The following is a 22,873-nucleotide window of genomic DNA, read 5'->3' as shown; positions in this document are numbered from 1 at the left end:
GATAAGCCATTTGCAGAGTCTGACTGCACACTGTTTGTTGATGGGTCTTGTCCACAAGATGATATAGGAGCCCTGAGAGCAGCATACACTGTCTACACAGTAATGGGGTAGTGGAAGGCTCCTGCCTCTGAGGGGTGTCTCCTGCACAAGTAGCTGAACTGATTGCTATTACTAGAGCTTGCAGTGTTTATAAAAAGCTGTGAGTGACTATTTTTGCTGACAGTTAGTATGGCTTTGGTGTTGTTCATGATTTTGGACAGTTGTGGCTACAGAGGGGTTTCATAACATCACCAGGATCTCCTATCCAGAAGAGAGACCATGTCATAACATTGTTGGAGGTATTGCAGTTACCTGTCAAAATTGCTGTTATAAGGTATTTGGCCCTCAGGCGCAAAGAAAACTATGTAACAGTTGGCAACAGATATGATGATGAGGTTGTGTGATATTGTGCTCATGGGGCCAAACATTTGATGGAGAATATGTAAATTAATCAGAGGATGAGACCAATTACAACCTTTTTTTGACAACAGTGGATACTTGGGAAAAAGTGAAAAACGTTACAGGAGGAAGTCCCAGGGGCAGAACAGCAGGGATGGGTCAGACCAGGTTGTGTTGAAAGAGAGGATGACATTTGGGTTTTGGCAGATGGAAGACCTGTGTTGCCAGATAGCTTGTTGTCCCCAATGGCTAGACTTTTCCATTGTCCTGCACATGTTTGGAGGGATGCCATGAGTAGATTGCTTCAACAGAACTGGTTTAATCCCATTTTAGATTGATAGCTGATGGATTGTGCCATCCATGAGGGCAGAAATCAGGAGCGACTTCCTGATATCTAAGACCAATCAGAGCGAGATACGAGCATCATGTGAGGTCCTGGAGAGGAAAGTGGATGAGTTGAGTGAAAGGACAGAGGTTCTCGAGGGCTTGGTGGGGCTATTGAAGTCCAGTCTGGAGTTTGCTGAATCTAAGATCCAAAATCTACGGAGAGAGGGAGATGCTATGAGAGAGAGAGTCGAACCACTGGAAAATTATTCAAGGCGGAACAACTTGCGACTCCTGAAGATACCGGAAGGAAAGGAAGGGGGGGACGTCAATGCCTTCGTTATTAAAGTTTTGAAGGACTCACTTAATCTAGAGGAATCCATTGAAGACCTTGATAACGATATTCAACGAAAACATCGGGACCTGTTCGCCTAAACCCTGGCAGAACAAAGCCTAGGAAGATTCTGATTCACTTTCTTACGTACACTCTGAAGGAAAAAATCTTAAATCTTTCATTAAAAGCAAAATTGCTAAAGGGCCCCGACTTCTCCTTCACAGTACGGTCTGACCTCTCCAAATCCACTCTGGACAGACAGTGGGTATTGGGCCAAAGGATGGACAAGTTTAGTAACTTTGGCGCAACTGTACAGATGAGGTTTCCCGCATTTTTGCGGGTCATGTACAACAACATGATGCACAATGTTAGATCCCCTCTGGAGGCTGATGAAATGTTGGAGTCCATAAACATCCACTCCCAGGGTGGGGTGTAGGGGTGCAACACCCGGATAATGCTACAAATTTGCTCCCATATCCTCCCTCTATGGGTAGAATGCATTAGTTGACATACAATTCCCGTTCTTCCTTGAGTCTATCTGACGCCCCAATATGAAAATCCTCTGAGCTGAATGCAGTGGGGCAGAGTATATAATGCTGAGGAGACAGAAAGGGAGAATTAGGGGGGTGTTTCTAAGGTTGAAACTTAAAATATAAAATATAAAGTAAAAAAAACAAAAAACATCCTTTTTCTGTCTTGTTCACGTAAAATGGGGTGATGCATTGGGATATCAAAAAGAGGGAAAAAAAGGGGGGAATAGAAATAGAGGGTTTTTTTTGGGTTCTCTGAAAATAATCCATTTAGGTTTGATTGCTCCGGGAGGGGTTAAGGAGCACAAGCGGTGTAAAAGGGGAAGGGTGTCAGAGGACGCATATCCGGCTTCACATCTAGTCGGAGTAAGTATGGGAGGGTTCTTCAGGGGCAGGGAAGGGGGAATGGGGGGGTAAAAAAGCAAAACATCCTCAGGAGTCAGGCCTTCTTATTTCAGTGTTGTGTCCTAGATGGGTACACTCTCAGTTTTGGGGAAATAGGATTACCAGGTGGAAGGGTATGGGGTGGAGGTTGGATATCAAACAATGACCTCTGTTCAGATCTTGTCTTGGAATGTCAATGGTCTGTGTGTGAGGGGTAGAAGAGAGCGTATTCCACAATATCTAAGAGACTCCCCCGCGCAGATCATTGCCATTCAGGAGACACACCTATACTTCTAAAAAAGCAGAGATGGGTGGACAAATTTATATGCACTGATCACAATGCGAATATAAGAGGAGTACTCCTACTCTGTAAAAAATCAGCGAAGGTTCAGATCTTGGACTATAAGGAGGATCAGAGTGGGAGGTGGCTCCTAGCGAGAATTTCCATTGACGGGTAGGTGTGTATATTGGTCGGGTATTATGGGCCAAACGTGGACGACCCGTCTTATTTGGAGGTAATGAGGAACCATCTGATGGCCTCCCAAGACCCCATAATTTGGGCAGGGAACTTTAACATCGTGCTTAACCCAAAACTTGATAAATCTACTAATTCTAGAGCCTGCATGTCCTCCAAATCCAGACAGATTCTCATGGGAACTATTGTCCAGCTGGGTCTGGCAGATTTGTGGAGGGAAAGGGTGGGTAATAAATTGGGGGTGTCCTTCAGGAACCTCAAATATAAGTACAAATCAAGAATTGATTATGCGCTATTTAGTTACTGCCTTAAGAGTTCCCTAGTTGGGATAAATTATCTTCCCTCCCACCTGTCTGGCCATTCAGCTCTCTTATTCACTCTTAAACTTGAAGCCCAGAACAAACATCCATCTTGGTCATTCAACCGCACTATCCTATTGGAAGAAGAGGAAGTCCGTTTTCTGACAACTGAGACCACCTCTTTCCTAGAGATCAATCTAGATTCCGTAGCTTTAGCCACGGTTTGGGAGACTTTGAAAGCCTTTTTGCAAGGATGCATCACAAACAGAGCCTCACACCGGTATAGAATCTATCGGGAGTAGATTAAAAACTTGGAGCAGGAAATGGAGTTGATCGAGCAGCGGCTTGGGGCCTCAATAGGGTTGTTTGACGAGCAAAAAAGGCTGAGCGAGCTGAAGAACCAAGTGGAGGCCATTCTACAAGAAAGAGTGTCTAAGAGATGGAAGGCAAGCAAGATCTTCCACTTCGAGTTTGGGGAGGCAGCGGGCAGGTTACTGGCATGGAAGGTTACGGCTGACCAAGCCCAAAATTATATCAGAGAAATTATGGTCGACGTTGTTGCCAGGATGTCTAACCAGGCGATAGGTACTGCTTTTAGGGAGTTTTTTTAAGGGATTTACAGGGAAGATTTCCCGAACGATCAGCTGGCAAGGGATACATGGTTAGACCAGATTTCCCTACCATCTCGCTCAACAGCACAGAGCAAAAGCCTGGAGTTGGAAATATCGGAGGCCGAAGTTAGTAAAGTTGTCAGACAACTCAAGCATGGGAAGGCGGCAGGCCCTGATGGGTTGCCAGGTGAGCTATATCGAGCCTTGGGTAATGCCATTGTCCCTACTCTAACAGCTCTTTTTAACAGGATTCTTAGGAAGCGGGACGCACCCCCTAAATCTTGGGGTGAGGCGACTATAGTTCTGATCCCCAAACCAGGGAAGGACCCAACTGAGTGTGGGTCATATCGACCGATTTCACTATTGAACAGTGATTATAAGATCTTCGCTTCCATTATGTCAGCAAGATTGGGGTCAGTAATAGGGGAAATTGTCCACCAAGACCAGAGGGGTTTTATCAAAGGGCGTCAGTTATCTGACTTGACGTATGAGTTAGTGGGGGCAATAGACATAGCTTCGGCGTTCTCTCTTCCATTGGCCACTCTCACCTTAAATCGACTAAAGCCTTCGATAGGGTCAATTGGCCCTATCTGGCTGCAGTGTTGAAGAAGTTTAACTTCGGCGAGAACTTTTGTCGGGTGGTCACCCTTTTGTATGATACCCCATCGGCTAGGTTGCTAATCAATGGTGCCTTGACAGAATCTTTTAAAATCATGAGGGGCACAAGGCAGGGCTGCCCGCTCTCTCCCCTTCTCTTCAATCTGTACATCGAACCGTTTGCCCAGTGCCTACGGGGAGATGAAAATATTCCATCTTCGAATTTGGGGAGTGGGAGAGGCGGGTCGCACTGTATGCAGACGATATCCTCATCTTAACGTCTGACCCGGTGGCATCATTCCCCGTGGTTATCAAGAGGGCTGAGGAGTTTGGTCATATTTCGGGGTATGAGATCAACGCTAGCAAAACTGACATCATGGCGTGGAACATCCCTAACTTACAACTGAACGTGACCAACTCTATGCGTTATCTTGGAATCGTGGTAATTCAAGAAGTAGGTGACATTGCTCAAGTCAATTTAGAGAGAGTCTATAATGAATGTAGGAAGTTATTAAAATCTTGGTCTAGTCTCCCACTCACCATCTTGGGCAGGGTGAGTTTGACAAAGATGTCTATCCTCCCCAAATTTACATTTATTTTTAATACCATTCCCCTGGCCTTTGTTGCTAAAACCTTAGACAAGTGCCAGAGGGAGATACATTCTTTCATTTGGAATTATAAATCGTCGAGGGTGGCATGGAAGAAGTTAAGGAGGAGGAGGGAGAAGGGGGGGCTTGCCTTGCCGGATTTGCAGTACTACGCATGGTCTTTTCAGCTGTCCCATTCTAGAATGCTTTTAAAAACACCATTGAATGCATCTGCTGGGACAATGTTTAAAACCATGCTGGTAGGAGCTGCGTTACCAACTGATGGATACTGTTTAAATTTGGGGACCAAACATTTTTCAAAAAAGTTTTCTAGATTTAAGTATTTACAACTAGATAGCTGGGCCAGGGTCTTGTGTAGGAAAGGGACTCCACTTGGGAAGATCAGTAGCCTGGAACAACAGCTGGTGGAACGACAAGGGGGGGGGGGCAAAGAGGTGGCCCAGTGGTACTGGGGTTTGTTGGAGGAGGCCGATGGGGAATTTACTCTCCCCGAGGAGCTGTGGGGGGAAGAGGTAGGTGCCCAGTGCGTAGAAACTTGGATAAGATCTCTCACCCTCCTATTCAAAATTGTTAAACCAGCATGGCTGAGACGCAACCAGCTGGTCACGATACACTGTGCCTACCTTTCACCCCTGAGATTGTCTAAATTCCTCCCAGGCAAGAAATGCAACAAGTGTAATAACATCGAGGCATCAGACGTGCATATGTTCAAGGACTGTCCTTACATCGCTCGGTTCTGGGAGGAAGTGAAAGTAACCTTAGACTCAATCTTAAATACATCTCTGTCCATCACACTACCATTAATTATCTTTGGTTTGGATGCTAGCATGACTGGTCAGGCAAGGTCCTTTCAGTTTTATGTAGTTTTGCTGGCCAGGAGACAAATTTGTACAGTCTGGGCGGAAAACACGGCGCCATCCCACGCAAGTTGGTTGTCGTCCATGTATGAACCATCTAAAGTGGACCTGGCCAGAACTAGCAGTAAACGTAACTTGACTTTTTGGGACCTGTTGGTCCAGTGGAGATAGGGTCTGGGTATTTTTTTTTTACCCCGGTCCAATGATTATGCCTATTCTACTCCAAGGACCAGCCCCCCCCCCTTTCGCTCCACCATTGGTCCTACAGGTATAAACACCTAGATGGAGTAAGTGCAAGCCCATTTTTATCCACCCCCTCCTTTTCTCAAGGTCCATCTACTGCCAATCTTGTTAAATCGTGTCACCGAGTGGGCGATAGGTAAAATTTCGAGTATCTCGGAGTGCGACACGCCAGGCGGTTGGCGGTTATCTGAGAGGAGGGCAAGGTAAATGAGGACAATAAAAAAAAAGAAAAAAAGGAAAAAAAATGACAAGACCATATATGTTAGATACGCCATTTGCTGACTGTACACTGTTTGTTGATGGGTTTTGTCCACAAGATGATATAGGTGCCCTGAGAGCAGCTTACACTGTCTATACAGTAATGGTGTACTGGGAGGCTCCTGGCTCTGAGGGGTGTCTCCTGCACAAGTAGCTGAACTGATTGCTCTTACTAGAGCTTGCAGTGTTTATAAAAAGCTGAGAGTGACTATTTTTACTGACAGTATGGCTTTGGTGTTGTTCATGATTTTGGACAGTAGTGGCTACAGAGGGGTTTCATAACATCACCAGGATCTCCTATCCAGAAGGGAGACCATGTCATAACATTGTTGGAGGCATTTCAGTTACCTGTCAAATTGCTGGTATAAGGTATTTGGCCCACAGGCACAAAGAAAACTATGTAACAGTTGGCAACAGATATGTTGATGAGGTTGTGTGATATTGTGCTCATGGGGCCAAACATTTGATGGAGAATATGTAAATTAATCAGAAGATGAGACCAATTACAACCTTTTTTGACAACAGTGGATACTTGGGAAAAAGTGAAAAACGTTACAGGAGGAAGTCCTAGGGGTAGAACAGCAGGGATGGGTCAGACCAGGTTGTGTTGAAAGAGAGGATGACATTTGGGTTTTGGCAGACGGAAGACCCGTGTTGCCAGATAGCTTGTTGTCCCCAATGGCTAGACTTTTCCATGGTCCTGCACATGTTTGGAAGGATGCCATGAGTAGATTGTATCAACAGAACTGGTTTAATCCCATTTTAGATTGATAGCTGATGGATTGTGCCACAGATGTGTTGTGAACCAGAAGATGAATGTAGGTTAAAACATAGTAACATTAAGCCATATTTGAAGATCAGGAGGGCCATTCAACAGGATAAAATTGGACCCTATTGAGATGCCTTTGTGCAACAAGCTGAGGTATGTCCGGGTGATTGTTTGTTAGGTTGAAGAATATCTAAACAGGAGAAATGATAGCCTCAAGCAGCTAAGTTGTTGAGGGAACTGATCCCTAGGTTTGGTTTCCCCACTTCACTAGAGTCAGACCAAGAAACCCATTTTAATAATGAGGTCCTGAAAATGCTGTATGCAGCATTACAAGTGAAGCAAAGACTACATTGCAGTTGTTAGCCTGAGGCTTGGCACATTGTAGAACAAGTGAATGGGAAGTCTTCACCAAATTCTTGATAGGATAACGGGATTGCCCCCACATGAAAGGATGATGGGTCAAGCAATGACCCTGCCTGAAGTGCCTGTAAAAGAGCTTGTGAACATTACATATGACATGGTTCTTAATTAATGCAAGGGACTAGCTGACGTGGAGCATTCTGAATCTCAACAGGTTGAGCTGCCACGACACACCGCTTCAGGAGCAGTCCCATGGCATTAGTTCTGCCGTCTGGGTCTTGGTGAAGAAACACGTTCAGCAGATGTGATAGAAAGGACTTTTCCAGGTAATCCTTGTGATGAATATTGATGTTAAGTATGTGGAGGCTTCCCAAATGAATCTACGCTTCCCATACTCACAGAGTGGTGTGTCCCTTTGATTATATGGCTGTGCCGCTGCCAGAAATGTAGGCAGCAACTGAAAGGCAAAAGAAAGAAGTTTCATGAGCTACCAAAGATTGACAGGAACCTGGAACAGTATATCCTCTGCTTGATGGGGGTCTTGATGAGTCAACATCTGGGGTTGAAACATGAAACTCTTGACCTGTGACGCTGATAGAGCCAGATTTATACCATGATGAAGAGCCTAGTGCCATGTCAAGCCGAGTGGATGCTGGAGATGGCTCGCCAAAAAGACAAGGGAGAGAGAGAGGCCAAGGGCACAATCACAAAGGGGATGGATATCCGGTCCAACAAAATATAAATCCCATTACATCCAATGGCATTTATATTTTGGCGGACGAGCTATCAATCACACTTGTGAGTGAGTAACCCATCCACCAAGATCTAAATCAGGCCCTAACTTTGTCGGCAGGATATGTGCATTTACTATCCCACAGGATACTGAAGATTCTGGTCTAAGTGACAGTAAAGGCAAACAATCTGCACTCAGGAGGTCAACAAGAGCTAGGGTACTCTGTTGGAGGTACACATCCTCTGAATGGACATACTTTGTATCAACTGACCGTGATCGAAGATCTTTTGATTTGGAGAATAATAGTGGGATTCCAGTTGAACCTGCAGGATCTGAATTCATCACTGAATGTTATTTTGAGTTGCTTCTATCAGTGAATGTACTGACCCAGTCTGCAATTGGCATGGTCGTTGAACTGAGGTTAGGTCTTTATTTCCATTAAAAACAATTTGTTTAGAAGTATTAAGAAGATTCCCAATGCCCGGGGCTGTAGAAGGAGCGTAAGGGTGTCATTTAGAAGAAGATGGTGTTGTGTTAGGGATGACTCACAAAGGCTTTATAAATAACTTTATTATATGATTCAAGAACTTGGTTTTGTCATTTGCAAAAGTAGAAACATGAAGGAAATCCGTTTGTGCTATTTTCTACTCAACAGCCTGGTTCTAGCAAAGTCATGGAAATTAGCAATATTAACAGATGTGGCTCTTATTAGCTGGTGTACTGATAACTATTGTTGTAGGATTCATTGTTTTGCTTTAGGGGTTATATTCACCTATACTTCCTAATGCAACTGAACTTAGAACTATGACTATTGGTAAAACTCTGATTCTCACTGATAGTAGCTTGCATACATTTAACTTTGAAGCACTGTGTGTAGATTCATTGGGAGGCGATTTCTTCCCAAAAACGTAAGTTGCTTTATGAATATATTAATACCATGGATGCTAAAGATTGCTTTGTAGGTACACAGTTACCTGCTTCAGCTGCAGTAGGGATTACCTATCACCATATTCCTCTTACTCATGGTATTACATGTAGGCTTTTTTTGAAGATGTTCTGGGAACAAGGTCATTTTCAGTGTTATTTTTTAAATTATGGTTTCATGTTTTTTGAAGTCCCCATGTTTAAGCATTTAAATCACCACCCTAATGCTAAAAAAAGGATATAGCTGACTATTTCTTTAAATCCATTGAAACATTAGGTACTGCTTGTACTGATAGACATAATTTGACTAGTTACTTAACTGATGTTGAAAAGTAATTTCTAGATTCATTTGAAGACAGAAAGGTGATGGATGCTTGATAGAGAACAGGGAAGGATTAAAAGTAGAAGAATCAGCGGGCTAAAGCAAAACGAAAACATCAACAGTCAGGAGTTGTGCTTGCACTATCTTTAGATTAGAATTGAGAAGGAAAACTATGTGCGCATAGGGGTAAATCTATAGTTCACACTCATCTGATGGGAAGGAGTGATTGTGATCACATTTTTTAATGTGGAGGAAATTGGCCATTATTCATGGGAGGTCAGGATCAAGTTATTACCGGAGTATATTATGTTTGTGGAGAACACACATATTTTACAGTGCCCCAAGGGTGTTATGGCACGTTATTTGGCAATAGTCTTTTAAAAAATGTATCATGTACAACATTTGGATAATCCAGTGTGGGGGTTCAATTACAGATATATTTGGGGGTGGGGGTATAATTACAGATATATTTGGTGAATTAATTCCTTCTTTAGGATACGTTTTGAATTATCTCAAAATGTGAAATCTGTTTACTATAGTCGATAAGTAAGCTACCAGTACGGAAGATTCAATTTTGGCATTGGACACTGAAATGATAGTTACAAGGTCTACGGTGATGCAGAATCACCTTGCATTAGACATCCTTCTCATGAAGGAGGGCAGAGTCTGAAAGATGTTGACGGTTCAGAGTTCTGCACATTAAAGGTTCAGCAGTGCTTCACCTATATTCCTGATAACAATGAAGAAGTGAAGAAATACATAAAGAATATTACAGACTTAAAGGAAGATTTACAAGAGTCGGAAGCTACAGGTGCCTGGGAAGTAATTGAAAATGGATTCTCTGCAGTAGGCAAGTGGTTTAGAAATCTTGAAAGTGTGATATTGGGTTCCATGATTGGGAACCCTTATAGTTATTGCTAATTGTTTCATTAGTTTGTTTGTAATTGTTAAAGGTTAGAAGTGTGAAATACCAGGAAAGGAGAAGCAGAATGAAAATGGTGTAAAACAAAAGAGAAAGAATATGGAACTGGAGGAGAGTTGGTGTAGACTTTATGATGAGATGAAACAATTGGAAAACTCCACACGTAAAATGCTGAAAACATCATGGTTTTGAGCTGGTCTCATCTGATAAGAGTTATATGTTGATTGTGATGGCTAACATTGCCTTCGGATGAGGTATTGTAGCAGCCCTTATACATCACAATTATGCAATTAAGTATTCATAACACATATTATATTACCAGTGTGCCTTAACTTTATTAACATATGTGAAGCATCTAAATGTATTAATGGACTGAAACTAGTGTAGAGATTAGATATTTATACACATTGTCACTAACACTGAGTTGAAACATATAAGCATGTCCTCTTTTACTAATGTTTTACATTTATGCATCAAATTTTATATATGCATGTGCACTCATGGATTCGAGTTCATATTAAATGCTCAGCTAATCTAGCCCGACTACAGGCCTCAATTGAAACGCATTTTGCATTGCCGGCCTATTTGTTCTTTCCTTTACAGGTGCCTTTTCATGTTTTTTGTTAGCGAGAGAAAGGGTTATTGTGTGTATTAGACTGCTGATAGTGTGGCCTGAAGAGAACAATTCGGCAGCAATCATGGAGAATGAATGGTCAGAAGAAGCCTCCTGTTCACCATGTATCAGGACGACGAGATGTTCAAGGTTTTGGGTTACAGTCCAGGTTTCGATGTGATGGGAAACTGAAGGGATTTTTCAGCTGATCTCTCAAGTAACTATTTAGTTGGTTCCTGTTGGTGTAAAGGAGATAGAGACGTTTACAAATCTCCAGTGGTTTTTATTTGGTGTTCCCACATAAGCAGTTTCAGATCTCTTTGTACTTTGAGAGGTACATGCCTTTCTGTTTTCCTTTTTCATGTAAGTGTGAAGGTTTATGTTAAGCACTTATTTTTCTATTTCCAAGACTTCTACTGAAGTCTGATCATGCTAAAACCTTTTTTACTCCCTAAATAGAGACTCTTGGTAGATGATCCGATAATTGATTGATTTTAGAAGAGAGAAGGAAAGATTCCTTATGGAAAACCTATTTCCTTTTTTTTTGTTTCCTTATTGTTGTGGATCTTAGTTTTCTGTATCTCATTTTATTATGACTCAATCTTCTGAGAAATGTTAGCTTATCACATGTATTGTTGTATCTTTTGAACTTATTATTGGTATGCGTATATGCTGGATTGATTAACAACCTAAATTAAAACCCATGTAACCATATTTGGTGAATCCTGGACCTTATTGCGGAGTCACATTGGCACCGCAAGCTAGAAATGTATTGTTGATGCCTTCTCCCTTGCATCGCTTGAAGTCAATCAACAAAGGTCCATGTGCCCAATGGGGAACATGTTTCAATGACTTTACTAACAGATTGAGGTGTTAGTTCCAGCACACAGTCACTGTCATATCAGTGACTTTAATCTTGAGTAGAGAGCTCTTTCAGAAGGATCTGCTGGCTCAACAGAAAAGTATCTTTTTATTCCTACTTCAGCAATTTGAATGTTTTTTGCATTTTTTTGCTTTAGTCTGCCTCACTGCCTTACCACCTCACTGCTCCCACTGAGTTAATAATGATGTCCTCTCCAATGCCTGACAGGTGCCTACAAGACTTTTACACGTGGCTCCAACCATTACCACACATAGGTTAGTTGAGCTGCTTCTGCTACTGAGCCCCGTAACCTTGAGCACCACACCACCTCAGGTACCTTTGCCCTCCGACATGCACAGCATCACCTCATTTCATTCCCTCTTCAAAGATTGGAAGAAACTTGGCAGGGGGTAAACGTTTTGCAGGATGAAAAGACCAACGGGAAGCAAATCCGAAAGAAGCCACAACTTAGATCGTCTAAGCAGCAGCAAGGAGGAACACAGTCCTCCCCGCTTGTTTCTCCCTATCAGCGTCTTAGCATCTCAACGTGAGCATCAAAAGTCAACACACTTCATTCACACTGGCTCTGATCCATACCCATCTTAAGAGCATAGCATTGCTCAGACTCACTGAAAAAAAGTATTATTGAAAATGAATAAAGATGTTTCCAGATAAAAGTAGTCATATATACTTGCAACATAGTTGTATGAGATTGCTTAAAACTCATCTTCCCTTCTTCATAATCAAAGTCCTTTACGCTCAATTGTTTCTACTTTCTTACCATTCCATCAATTTTTGTATTTTGGTTGATTTTGATATTTACATTACTGGAGGAATATTTCTTTACCTATTGACATGGGTTTTTCAGCACATGCAGAATTTCAATTGAACTATGTATTTTTCCCATGTGTCAATAGAAGAAAACACTGCTTTTCCTTAGTTTAGGTGTATGTTTATTCTCTGTTCAGCTGCCACACAGGGAGAGAGTAGTGCAGCCCTCTTCACCTGTCACCAGCATTCTCTCAACAATTCTAATGCCAACATTCTGCTGGTTACATAGAACCATTCTTTACTTACATCATGTATTAACCTTTTTACAATTTTAACAGACGGATACTACATTATCTTTCTCCTAAGGGAAACATTACAACTAAAAAGAAACAAAGGAAAACAAACCTAAAATAAAATTCTGAATGATGGTATATTAACTAGTTTATGACCTATTACAAACATGAGAAGCACATGGCGAGCCTGAAACCTTAAGGTTAGGTAAAAGTGGAAGAATATTCTCACAGATTAAATATAGAACAAATCATAAACTCTGGTTACTTACAGAACGTAAGTGGCATCTGCTCAACCCTATTGCTCCCATCAGCTTGAACACAGGAACTATGCTGAACATCAAGTTCTGCCCATGGGGGTGTTACAAAATGAAGTGGAGCATTAAGTATCCCAATTTGTTTGCTGAACAATTGGGATGCCTTGAAAGGTTCGAACTCCATATCATTCTGAACTCAGGTTGTAGTCCCAAAGTACACAAGGTTAGTAATTTTCAGCTGGTACTGTGAGAGAAACTAAAGGGAGAACTTAACTGTTTATATAGATGCTGGGATAACTGATCTGAATAGAACTGTTGGCGTGCAAGTCTAATGGTAAACTTCACATGTGTGTCAATTTGAGGGACCTCAAATGTATCAGAACTTAAAAGCGAGCAGAAGGAGACTTATGCAAATCGCAACAGTGTAAGTGAAGTAGGTTTTCATGTAGGTAATGTTATGCACACCAAAGAGGGTGATCAGGTAAAGAAGGGTGGTGAAAAAATCAGTGGCCCGGATGTGGTAGACAAGTTGTGTGGTAATGCAGTCAGAGTTAATGGTTCCAGTTGGTAGAATTTTGGGAGAGTGGTGAAATGCAAAAATGTGAGTGTTTGTGGTGGAAGCTGGAACCATTAACTCTGAACACAATACCACACAACTTATCTATCACATCCGGGCCTCTTAATGTTTCACCAACCTTCTTTGCATAACCCACATCCATATTGGTAAGGCTAAAATCATGCTGCATATATTTTACTTAGTCGTATTGCCTGAGTAATACAATTTAGCAATGCATAGCAGGTTGATGGACTCTCAAGATGTTGCCGAATCAATAAACCTTCTTGGTGTTTTGTGAGGCTTTTTCTGATAAAAAAGTTTATTGTGTTTACTCAAACACAAGTTAGATAGAATCTCTGAGCTGGAGTCTTTATCCAAAATAGATAGATTTCAATGCCTTCACAGGTTGACAATGATGTGTATGAGTAAACAGTAATCAGATCTAAAACTTTCTTAAGTCTCATCTTATCTCTGTGGATGTAATATGTGCCCTTTACCAAGGTCTTTGTAAGTGTGCTTATCTTGTTGGTATTCTCAATAATTCTGAATATTACTAGGTCTTGAAGAGTATTTTTAAGGTACTTAATCCATGGGATATCTACCATGTTAGACTGTGTCAGACAATCATCCAAACTTTTTCCCAAGTAAAACCTAGCTCTGGAGTGGACCAAACTTTAATCCATAGCAAGATGAGTGCCAAGCCCTGTCTTCTAAGAAATCTAAACCCCTTTTGTTATGAGTTATAAAGCTCAATGTCGATCTGAGGAGTCCTAAAATCCTGGTTAAAAACGTATTTTCTACTCCCTTAAGAGACTTTGCCGGTATGTGCCCCCACACTCCGGCACCAAATGTTCCCACAGACAATCATTTGTTTTTATACAGCATGGTCAGTTCTTTGGGAGGTGTATGTCCCAAGTTTTGTGCAAATCTAAATAGGGATTCATATACCGCCTCCATTGAGTGCAATATTTGGATGAGAAGACGGTCCAGATTGTGATTGTCAAAAGCCTCCTTTTGCTTGGGTTTAACTTCTGATACATTTCCTCTGTGCCTTTGAATCAATGTCACAGAGTTTTACTCCACATTTGACACACCTGCTCATCCAACTCGGGCAAACCTTGGTAGCAGCATTGATATCCTTAACCATCTGAAATGGGGACACCTCAATGGAAAAATGGGGACCGGTGCGGTAAAACCATAACATCGAACACACTGCATTGATCACAACACACTGATTGGCAATAACACATTGAATACATTGAACCAAGGCTCAGTTCATGCATTCCACCTGGCCATTTGTTTGGGGATGATATAGGTACGCTTTCAAATGCTTAGCATCCACATATTTTAAAAACCTGTCAACTTCTTCATTGACAAATTGAACACATTATCGGAAATTAGAAACTGAGGAAGTCCTTCACGTAGAAAAATATTTTTCAAAAATTCAACAACATCTTTGGCTTTGGGCTCAGGAACAAACTAAACCTCTGACCATTTGTAATATTGATCAACCATCACCAATGCAAAATGGAACTGACAGGCTAACTTATTAAAAGGACCCTCCAAGTAAATTCCAACCTTCTCCCAAGCTTTTGATATGCATTCAATAGGTTGCAATGTTTTTGTTTACAGCCAAGCTCTTCTCCGAATTTGCACAAAGGTTGCATTCCCCAACGAAGTGATAAACCTCTCTGTCCATCGAAGGCCACCACAATGGCTATTTTAATCTTTGTTTCGTAAAAGCGTATCCCGGATGACCCCCATGAGCATACTTGATCTACTTTTCCCTCAATCCAACAGGGTTTACCATTTTATCAGGTCTGACTAAATGCTCAGCTTTGACTGACAATTCATTGCACACCTTCCAAAGGGGTTGTCAATTCTTCTCAATTGACTTTTCCATGGGCCAGCCCCTTAGTCACATGTGAAATGACTAACTTTAAGTTCTAATCCTTCATCGTTTCAGCCTTCCACTCATACTTTGAAGTGGCACACATTACATCTCAGCTTTGATTCCTGAAAGGCCCAACCTGATCCAAAATTGCCAGTAAGATGTGCCGACGTGCCCTGAAAGGCCCAACCTGTTTCCAAAATGTCAGCTAAGATGTGCGAGCGGCAGCATCACTATGCCCTCAATGACTGAACTACTGCAAAGTGGAGCCAGCAAATTTCTGGTGCTGCCCGCCATAGCAAAACCGCACTTCTAAAAAGAAAAAAAGCATAAAAAATGCTTCTGTGAATCCTTCAGCTGCTGAAACCACTCCACTAGTGCCATGGCAAAAAAGAAAAAATATAATTTCAAATCAACTGGCACGAGTTGAAGTATTAGTAGTGTCTATCTTGTTATCTAGAATACAAATAAAATCTCCCTTGACAATCAGCTCCCCTGCCCATTCCAAAAGTTAAGAACATAGATATAAAAGAAAGTCTGGACAATCAGTATTAGGACCATATACTGTACCATATACCGTACAAACCGTAACCGTACACCCATAAATCAATAGCTGAGCAATTGCCCATCTCCCTTTACAATCGTCCAATGTACAAATCAAGGTTGACAGACAATTCTTAGATTTCAAAATAGCCACCCCCGAATAGAAATTGATTTCGAAGTACTAACAAGCGTATCGTGTCCAAGCTGCTTTAAGTATGCTCTATCTTTAAAAGCCAAATGTGTTTTGGAGAGCCCAAGTATGTGAGGTTTGAAAGCCCGAAGTTCCTCTATTACAAGGTTGCGCTTTCAAGCATAATTGAGCCCAGATACATTCCAACACATACACTTAAGGTTCAACATTTAATCTACATTTGTAAAGCCATTCCAATAACTCCCCCTCCTTCTGGTCTCTTTCCCTTGTGCTCTACCACTCCTACCTTAACTAAGCTATGGGTACTTAAACCACCCTCCCTGCCCCCCTCCCCAATTGCCGCTCAGAAAGTTCAACTGATGACGGACAGCTACTACCTCTGTTCCTCCCCCATCCACCCAACCCACTCCTGTGCCTACGGAAAGGAATCGCCTCCTTCTCTGCTGGCCCAAAATGACAGCATAAGGAAGATGCTCCCTCCACTCCGCCCCCCCTCCCCCCCACAGATCCCGGGCCACCACCCTAACCCACCCGCTCCTCCCAAAGTGCACATAAAGAAACAACCAGGAAAACAACAAACTGTGAAAGGATTGTGAAGCAGATTACATAAGCAGTAACAAAGTATTCCTCTCCATTAGCCCAGGATACAAAAAGGGAAGAAGAAGAAAGGAATTACTGCCTTATGGCATTCAGTCCTTTCTTGACGGCAGATTGCCATTCTGATAAAGCTGTTTGGGCATCATGCTCATTAGAAAAAAAGTGTAGTCAGCCATCCTCCATAACCTTTAGACATGCAGGTTCTTGCAAAAGTACTTGTGAACACACATCTTTAAGTGGATCCATCAGTTGAACATCATCCATCATTTATCCATTGTCTGTTTACACAGATCAGTATGTACAAATATAGACATAGCGTCCACCTTCACAGGAGCCGATGGACGTGCCCTTCAGGTAGATTGCCTGTTGCAGCAGAAAGTTACCCAGAAACACCAGAATTGGCAGTGCAAAGTTGGACCTACCTTGATTAGCCTGTGATATAAACAAAGGCAGCCTGTGCACACGCTGGACCTGAGCATCCATATCCCAATCTGCCAAGTCAGGAAAGGCTTTCTTAAAGAGACTCACAATGAAAGCCCAAGGATCTGAGCCATCCCTCCCTTCTGGGATGAAAAAAACCCTTAAACTCTGACAGCATAGCCGGTTCTCAAGGTCCTCAATATTTGCTTCTATAGTCCCCATTTGAGAATCTTGTGATTTTGCCACATTCACTGTGTAAGTATTAGCCTCCTCCACGGCTGCAACTCACTCCTGTAGATCCAGGACCTCAGGGGAGATCTGGGTAACCTTAGATGTAACATCCAGGAGAGTTTGCTTTATCTCCTTACTATCAGATTTGGCCTGCTGATAGTACTCTTGGGCCTCTGCTCTCTGAGTTGCTATTGCTTGCATCATTCTGAACATTGGTGACTCCTCACCCGTTGCTGGCTGCTTGCCTTTGAGAAAAATTACTGTTTCTGATGCTATTGTTAATGAAGATGCTAGACAGGGAGCCAGGAGTGAAGATGTCGGGAGATTGGAAGGCACAGTTTCCACCCTTTGTACTGTTGGTTCAGTCAAAGATGCTGAAAAACCTAAAAGACTATTGTTTAGTCCACTAGGCGCCCTGCCCAGGTTATCAGGGCCATCCTGGATAAATACTGCAATCCCCAGAGTTGCTGCTACTATCGATGGCTCAATACCAGCATCTGCTCCAACACCTGTCGCAGATACGGCTGCCGCCATGTTTCTAGAGTTGGACTACCTTGAAACAATGGACTTAACTTGGCCTTTTGAGGCAACCTATTTACGTAGGGGGCTCACTCCATGGCCAACCTTCACAGTGCAAGCCGCCGCCTCCTTAAGCCGTGCCACTGTTGTAGCTATGTGACGCTTTACTCCACCACCCGACCCCTGCCTCTTTTACCACCCCTAGTAACTTTAGGGCCTTTTGCTTTAACATTTTTCACCTCTAAGATATTAGCTTTAGGTCTACAAGTGGCCCCTGCATCATAAATACGACTTCTCAAAGTACAGTTCAATGTATCCTGCTGTTTCAGGTATTCTGTTGGGGGGCTAAACTGGCCTTGCCCCAAGACTTGAGTGAGGATGGATGGCTCCACATCTGCAGCCTAGTTGACATTTATTACCTCAACAAGCTCGATACCTGAGGAGCTACAGGTCGAATTCTCAAGCAAATCTGCTGTTCCGTTGCCGGCACTATTGCCGTTCTGTTTCCCTGTTTCCTCATTAAGCGATTTTTCAAGTATCTGACTCGAATGACTAATTGTTGCTGCAACATTTTCTAGTGGCAAGCTGCTTGAGTCTAGAGCAGTCGCTGGCTTGGTAGTTACGTTTGAAATTAAAGTGAGAGCTAGACTGCCTGCCGGGTCACTACGCACAGCCTTATAGCCAAACAAAACATCCTCCGCTCCTTCCCCTGTCTCCACGCCATCAAGCATTGTAGCACTGGCTGACCCAACTTTCATGCCAATTTTATCGCCGTCACCATCCAATAATGTATGAAACTGACCTGGTCTCCCTACTGAAGCATAGTCTCAGCAAAGCACCTCCTGTACTGCTGCGTTCAGTAAATTGGCCATGACAAAACCAGATCAGGAGGGCTCTTTAACACAGGATAGGAGCAATTCTGTAGCCTTTCCCTACTGCAATAGCCTCAGTATTGGTCTCCTCAGCCTCAAACCGGTGCCATTGTCCATGCTGAGGGTAGGGGTGACTTCCAACTCGACTTCCTCTGCCACCAGCACACCTACTGTGGCGGCGTCATTGCAGCGCCTGTTGTCACCCTGGCCCCCCACAGCCACTCCTGCCGCTGCTGGTACCTCCACATGGCCTTGCCCCCTGGCAGAACGCTGCTGGCCATTCTTGCATCTGGAGTCATCCTTGAAAATGCAGCCAACCTCCACCTGCCACCATGGACTCCTAAGTCACCTCCAACCTCAAATGAGGGCGTCCGCGGTAACTGCAGTGTAAGCTGTGTAAGCCACCACTTCACCCGACTGGCAAACACAGCACTCTGCAGCTGAGTGATCCAGCACATCGACGGCAGATACAGTCAGGTGTTCAGATTTTTTGAAATTTTGTAGTTAGAAAATCCTGGGTGTCTTCGTAGCTGCTAAAAACTTTGTTAATCCGTTAAAAGGAAGAGCGAGCGGACAGGCGGCGGCACACGTGGAGCTTATGAGTAGAGAGCGGAAAAGAGCGTCCTCAAGTGCGTAGTCAATCCGCCATCTTCCTTCCCCTGTTCAAATTCAAATACCAACGTTCTGCTGGTGACATAGTAACATTTTTTACATATATCATGTTTTAATCTTCCTAGTATAGTAACAGAAAGATAGTACAAACCGTCATTCTGAATATGTCAAGCTGTGCCCATATTTTAAGGACAAAGCAGACTTTATTTGTACGTCTTCTCTCAAATTGATTCACGCATCCCCTGTAGTGCGGGGGGGGGCGGGGGGGGGGGCTCGAGCTCAAGGGGGCCCCCTCAGCCCTGCACTTCGACCTGAGTGCTCCTAATAGAGTCCGGAGGGGGTCCCTCCACGTACCTAGCAGGGGGGGGGCCCTCAATTATCGTTACGCCACTGGCCCAAAGAAAGATCAGTGTGAGCTGAAATATTTCGCATTCGTCCTTGTGAAACTGATTGGTGCATTTGTGCCATAAACCCTAGCTACATACGTTCATCGAAGATAATATGGTATTCATTTCTTCCTTCCCCTTTATCACTGCAGCAATTGCCATTACCTTTGTCTCAGCTAAAATAATATGAAATGATTGGTGGCTTAAAGTCACATGCCAAGTTTTGTTTGGTAGTTTTCTGTAAACGACAGACCTTCAATACCTCACCTCAGCAGATCACTGCATTCGGTTATGCTCGGTTGCTATACAACACAGGCTCTTGGATTGTGATCTATATTGTTCAGCTGAACAGTCTAAAAAATGATTTCCAACATAGCTTTGCTGGTGGAGTTCTGAAAACGAAAGACATTGAATGTGACTTCTGCCACAAGTCAAGTAATCTGTTAATACATCTCTTCACACAATTGTTTTTTTACAAGATGAAGGCCAATTTTATGACGTAAAAGTCTGCTCTCATCTACATGTATAGCTATAGCTCTTGAGTTAAACACTGAACTATAGCATCTCTTTTTACTTAAGATTGCAAATGTCACCTAAATATATGTATGAGAAAATACATTGAACTGTAAACTCTCAATGGCCCCGCCCACTAAATTCATTTGTATGTACAAAACCTCTTACTGAGGAGCTTCTGCTACAGAAAGGTTATCTGTGGAGAACTATGCTGTTCTATAGAACGAGCTCTGGCTGATATAAAATCAAAATAAAATAACGTTCATTATCAGAATAGCCTGTTGTTTTCTGGTATTATTGGATTGTAACAGGAACGTATATCAATGTCATGCTTTAGCCTATGTATGATGGCTATTGTAAGGAAGCAGGTTCTAACCCGTGTAATACACAGTTTATTGGATTTTGGATTTCTTTTTTTTTTATTCGTTGCTGTGATGTGGGCCCCCATAATGGAGTTTCACAAACTTCAAGCTCAATGCTGTGCAGCTGAGCTAAGGGGTTTTGTGCAGGTTGCATGTAATTTGGTGTACATGCATGTATGAGTTGAACGCCAATATTGCATTACTAGGTGCGAAAAGGGAAATAGTATTGCCAACATGATGTTGTACAAAATAAGCCTAATGTTAGCTGGTTGGGCTATAGCAGTAGTCAGTTCAGTTCAAAGACTTTATTCGGTTATAAAACATTGATAACCATAAAAGTACATAAGACACATAATAAACACAAAATATGAGACAGTTAAAATATATATAGGTTTTTAAAGTGCATAGGCTCAGTACAGTTAAAACGAACAAACTTTAAAACATTATCGATTTCCTTGAATAAAAAACATTTCTAAGGAATACAGAGACAGATGCTACCGTAAAAATATCTTCAAGTTTCCAGATTGCCAGAAAGGCAGGGCGGCATTGTCTGAGATTCATATACTATAAAATTGGCTTGATCCACCTTTCCCTGGGTCCGGTATAAAATTTGCAGAAAAATAAAATGTGAATATCCGATTGGGTGGATATATCATCACAGGGGCATTTGCTTATACCATATGACCAGTCATTGCTAGCAGGAAAACTCAGTGTTCTAAAAAGGATCTCAAATCTAAAGCGTACCAACAAAAACCTTTCATGTTCCGTCAGCCGCAGGGTTAGGTATGGCAGTAGTCATGGAAAAACCATATACAAGAGAAGAGTGTACCCTTGGAATTGGGAAACATTTAACATTCTTAAAGATATCACCATATAGTAGTGACGCTTACTACTACATTGGTATAAAAGAAGGTAGAGGTACGGGTTTTGGGATTTGCTACACGCTGAAAGAAAATTTCTTATATAGGTAATCACCACTGTTTTCTTGTGTGTAGTTGATTACTAACAGTGAAATTAGGGCAGATGTCCATATCATTATGTAGAGTTATCTGAAACTTACATTGTATTTGTGGGTTTCTAAAGTTGAACCAATAAAATATAGATTTCTTTCTTAAATGAGACCTTTAGCGCCAGAGTTAACGACATTGTTTCTGCTGATCATGCAAGACGTGTAGGGTTCTCCAGCAGGTGCCTCAAGTTGCGGGCAATTGTCAAAAAACTTCAAATACAATTACTGTAACCCCAGGAATACGGAGACTTTTGCATGGATGTGCACTATTCTCAAGACTTTTCGTTATAAGTGGTGGATCAGGTGCCGCCATCACTGCATCTGGCTGGAAACAAGGGAACTCTTCCCCATCCACAGGGCTTTTTCATGCACAAATGGGGCAAGGTGCCTCAAAACAATGTGGTATTGTTTAGATATATGAGGTGAGTAACTCATCAATACCTATCTGTTGGGTACATGACCTGCACAACAGTTTGTTTATAAGGTCCCATTAGTAGGGGTTCCTTGTGTGTTTTCCAACTGCCATTTTGTAAATATTTGCAACTGTGTACATAGTATTTTGTTGCATGCATATTAATCAATCAATCAATCAAGACACTTATAAATCCCACTACATACCCATGAGGGTCTCAAGGCGCTGGGGGGGGTGCTGCTACTGATCGAAGAGCCAGGTCTTGAGGAGTCTTCTGAAGGCCAGTAGGTCTTGGGTCTGCTGTAGGGAGGTGGGGAGGGTGTTTCAGATCATGGCGGCTAGTTGGCAGAAGGATCTGCCGTTGGATGCTGGGGACTTTGGCGAGGGTGATGCCGGCGGAGCAGGCAGGTGGGGGTGTAGAAGCTGAGTCGTCTGTTGAGGTATGCTGGCCCGGTGTTGTGGAGAGCTTTGTGTGTGTGGATGAGGAGCTTGAAGGTTATCCTCTTGTTGACGGGAGCCAGTGCAGGCCTCCAAGGTGGGTTGCGATGTGGCTGTGGCGGGGGATGTCGTGGATTAGACATGCCGAGGTGTTCTGGATGCATTGTAGTCATCTCAGGACCTTGACCTACCTTCCTGCGTAGAGGGTGTTTCCGTAGTCCAATCTGCTGGTGACGAGGGTCTGGGTGACTGTTCTTCTAGTTTCAGTGGGGATCCACTGGATGGTCCTGTGGAGCATTCGGAGGGTGTTGAAGCAGGATGAAGGAACGGCGTTTACCTGTTTAGTCATGGAGAGGGTGGAGTCGAGGATGACCCCTAGTTTGTATGCGTGGTCGGTGGGTGTCAGGGCTGTTCCTAGTGTGGCCGGCCACCAGGAGTCGTCCCAGGCTGAAGGGTGGAGCCGAGGATGAGGACTTCCATCTTGTCCAAGTTCAGCTTCAGTCGGCTGTTCCTCATCCATTCGGCGATGGCCTTCATTCCTTCGTGGAGGTTGGTTTTGGCAGTGTGAGGGTCTTTGGTG

This window comes from Lissotriton vulgaris, chromosome 4_1 (genome assembly GCF_964263255.1).
Source record: "Lissotriton vulgaris chromosome 4_1, aLisVul1.2, whole genome shotgun sequence".
NCBI lineage: Eukaryota > Metazoa > Chordata > Amphibia > Caudata > Salamandridae > Lissotriton > Lissotriton vulgaris.
Note: the sequence above shows the minus strand (reverse complement) of the source record.